Source organism: Bactrocera dorsalis, unplaced genomic scaffold (assembly GCF_023373825.1).
Source record: "Bactrocera dorsalis isolate Fly_Bdor unplaced genomic scaffold, ASM2337382v1 BdCtg311, whole genome shotgun sequence".
In the NCBI taxonomy this organism is placed as follows: Eukaryota; Metazoa; Arthropoda; class Insecta; order Diptera; family Tephritidae; genus Bactrocera; species Bactrocera dorsalis.
In genome coordinates, this window is record NW_026038362.1 from 10876 (window position 1) to 15457 (window position 4582).

The window sequence follows — 4582 nt, forward strand, 5'->3', positions numbered from 1 at the left end:
TAAGGAACATTTTTTATTTGTGAAGAGTTTTATAGCTTCGGTGCAACCGAAATTAACCTTTTTGATGTTTTGAAGTCCATTCAATCTGCTCACATACATCTTTTTCTTCGAACTTATATACCTTATAATTATACCTTTTAAATAGTATTTTTAATTATTAATCGATATCTAAAATAAATTTTGAGTTACAGCTTTCTAAAGTGTATCCACTCGGGTCAATCAGTTCGATGAGTTTATCTTTAAGAGGTTAAATGGGTTTCTTCATGTAAGAAACAGGCTTTTTCAAATTTTTTCTCATAAAAAAATTAAATATTTTATTATAATGATTTACTGTTACAAAAATACTCCTACACTAGTAACAAAAAAAATTCTGAAATTTTGAGTCACTGCATAGGTTTGATGGTCTAAGAACAAGCTTATAATGCCATAATTTCTTATACTCGTAATGATACTCTTTATTGTGTTCCTTAAGATTCGTCGCTCATTATCTAGGTTCCCTTTTTATTTGTGATTTTGAATATTTTTCTGTACAGCCCTTAACAGCTTAAATTAGTAACTAAAATTTCGCATTTTAAAATATAGTTATAATTGCACTCAGTCATAACAATTTCCTAGAAAACGAAATACTTAAATACCTCAGCATAATTTACTAATTTGTAACAAGGAAACTCAATTTAATCCTCTTAAGTCTCATCTAAAATATGCCATTTTAAGATAGCAGCTTTATTGCAAATTTATCTTACAAATGACCCGCATAACCGCAGGTTTTAAAATGCAACTCAACACACTTGTATTCACACTTCACTGCCAATCTCAGTTTCCCACATTCATTCTCGTCTTCTTCGAGTCGTTTTTTGCAGCCTACCTAGATTAGTGAGTAATCGCAGAGCCATACATAGTTCAAAGCGAGCATTACTTTGGATATTGAGTCGAGATCGAAAGTAGCCGAAGGGCAGGTGATAAAAAAGAGGGAAGCAAAGCACCGAACGTGGTGAGAAGAGCCGAGATTGAAAAAACTTTGTGGTTGGCAGGAGGAAACATCAAAACGTTGATTTGAAATTAAAAAGCTGCCACATCGTTAAGATAAAGCTATAATTTATAATATGAAACCTTTTTAACACGTTATTGTTGTTCGGTGGTGTTTTTGCTGTTGTTGCGGAAGTACTAAACTGTTTCGCACAGAAAAAAGCATTATAGAGGGAAAGATAAAGATTCTTATCTGATGCGGCAGCTGAGTTCTACTTTAAATAATAAAGCGGTGCTGTGGATCTGGATCATTGATACTATTCAATATATATAGATATATTAATAATTAAATAACAAACAACTAAACTAAAAAGTTATTTTCTGAAAGTTCGTAGGCCAGGAAAAGGCGCGAGGCTCCCACAATTTATTAGGAAAGATTCACCCCAACTAAGTATATTACTATATAATATAAGCAAATTTATCCGGAAAGAAAAACTATTGGACTCATCACCGATTAAATAAGGCTTCATTCTCTATACAATTTGAATGGAAAAGGTTTTACTCGTTGTAGTATTTGGAATTTTCTTTTATTATTTCAGCATTAGTTGCTTAAAAAGTAAAGTTTTTCAAGAGAATTTTCAGTACTCATTGAAAAGTTTTCCAGTTCCTTGAACTATTTTTTTCTGGTTTCCAAGATGGTTTCATTAGTTCTTCTATATATAAAGAGTATATAGCTTCTAAAAGAAAACAAAATTGCGAATTATTTTTCTATGATACCTATTAATTGGTTTCACTTGACTCAAGGATGTTCCCACTTTTTAACCAGTCTCCGTTTATTTGCAAGTTTACATCGCATCGGCCCAAATCTCTCTGACCATTTTGCCCTTGTCTAGGTAGTCGATGTAACTGAAACCTTGTGAATCCTAAAATCGATGATGATTCTCCTTCTTGGGAGCAAGTTTTCCAGGTGAAATCCACTGTTTCGTGTATCATTTGGACTCTGGTATGTACCAGAGAATGCATGTTTCAAAGATGATCTCGAACTGACAACGAAACTGTTTCGGACTTAATGGTCTGTTAAAACTAGATAATCGCTTTTCCCGCTTATAGGATACATATGTGTGATTCAGTAAGAACCAATTTACGAAATTGAACATGTTAAACTAATTTTACAGCGGTGATGTTAAGTACTTAATGGACCGCCTATTAAAACTCAACTGACGCTTCTCGGCTGACAAAAAATTTTTTGAATTTCAATCACGATTTGTTTGGCAAATTTAAGCGAATATGGTGGTGAATGGTCTAACACCAAAACGATTTACGAAGTATCAAATTTATCGGTTTTCGGCATCCTTTCCTGTTCGGCCATACAGAGCTAATAGAAAAGGTTAGGAATCATGTAAATGCTTAAGTATATTTTGTGATTACTGCGGAGACCACATCTGGTAGGCGTATTTATTATTTTATTCTTATCATCAGGAGTTGACTTCTAGAACTTTGGGACGAATTGTTTCGACTTGGTTGGACCTAAGCAAGAAAAGTGTCAGTTGTGGTGTTTTGGATCGCGTACCAAAAAACAAAGACCTTACGCCATTATCACAAGAGACCACTTCCCGGAAGGAGAGTCGGTATAATGTTGACTCACTTTCTGATATGAATTGTTTGAAGTGCATATTCAAGACTTTAAGCACGAAACCTATTATGGACTTCATATCTTCAGGCGTCTTTATGACCAATTTCCCTCTAAATGAAATATTTTATGTATTCGCAGACATTATCCTTGGTTACTTAAAGATTGGGATGGTTTTTACTTTAATAAGGTCACTGAGGTGCTGAGCTTCTCAAAACCATCTCGGTAGTCTTTTCTTCCGTCAACCAGATGATATAGTCTCAACAAAATTGTGATAGACTCAAAGCGCTTCGTCGATTTGTAATATTCTTATGATCCAGTATAAAAGAGTTATTTTAGGTATCACAACGGATCAGCGTTTTTTGCTGTCCAGGCGTGTTATTGCCAGGATTGACCTTTTAACCTAACCTGGCCTCATGTGCTTTTAAGCTGTTTAAAAGACTGCAGACATAATCGGTCTCATATCGTTATTTTTTGTATCTTACACACTAATTATGATCTATACACATGTACCTATAGGCCTATAAATCGTCATAAAAATATTTAAATATATTTCTCAGTTCGAAACAAGGTAGTAAAAGCCAAGAAGAGTTCCAGTATGAGTGAAAGATTCGTGTTTCATCTTTCCATTGTTCTTGCGTTGTACTCTTTTTCGAACTTATTTCGTCGTTTTTTACACCACGAGCGCGATCACATTACAAGTATGCAATTCGTTGCCTTGTTCATGGACTCTTACATGAAACCAACAATACCTCCATACAACAAACATCATGTGTACCGAGGTCTGACCCCGGCATACTAAGCAGCGCTCCTTCTGTTTACCTGTGAGTAATATCACCAACTCGTGTGTGTGTGCTTCTTTGTTTGTGTTTGCCTTCGTGGCTGTATGTTTGAGTGCAATGTTTTCTGGTCTAACAGGTTCCAGTTTGGCTGCCACACATTGGGCTGCAGATTCTCAGCGGGCAGACATTCCTGACTCAGCTCGGCTGAAGAAGCACAGAAGAACAAGAAGGTGAGGCGAAGGCTGGTGCGGCAGCGGCAAAGAAAGCGTCGCATTCGCTGCCAGTGTAGTCAGTTTCATTTTATTTGCATTGCATTTTTGTACGTGTTTGCATATTTGCATATGTATGTACATCGGTCTTTCGTTCTTTCTCCGCTGCGCTTAAGTTTCTTACTCTTCGTCTTTATGACCGTTTCGCTTTGCAGTTGACTAACTATTGGCTGCCAGAGTGGCTGCTCGCTGTCTTCGTTATTGAAATTGGAAAAGTTCCTGCCTCGTTAGGTGTGCGCCGGTTAGTCTGTAAGAGAAATGGAGGCAGGTGACGGTAAGGAGGTTTCGCATATTTTTCGCTTGCAATAAACCGTGTTGCACTCATACTGCATGTGCTTGCTCTTTCTAGTTTGGCTTTGTTAGTAGTCATTTTGCGATATACACATATGAATGTACACATGTGTGTGCTGGTGTTTACGCTGTTGGAAATTGTAAAATTAACGCTTCATTTGCAAGTTCAACCAAAGCATGCAGCAAGAGGGAAATTCAAGCATCCAGTTTCGATATTATTTTTTGTAATTTCATAGGGAAATTTCGTATTATGTACATCAGTGATATGAAGACAAAGCTTGAGCAAGTCAGGGCATTTTTAACTCCAATGTATTTTTGACAATCACAATTTCCATATGTTTTCATTACTTGGAAATCAGAGTCTGATACCCAAATGTTGTATTAAACGAGATGAGAAACCCATTCTGTTTAAAAAAAATCAGTGAGTCACTCTATATCAGTGTAAAGTCAAACAAATTTTGTAAATTTTTGAGATTAAAATTTAGATAAAAATGATATCATGACGTCGTTTTCTCTATTGTATTATTTCTCTTTGTGAGGTGGATTTTAATTTGTAATTGGCTGACCCTAATATAAAGGAACTGCTGTTGAATCTATAAAACTTAGATCAATATAAACCCAATAAAGATCCCAATTCGTGTTCC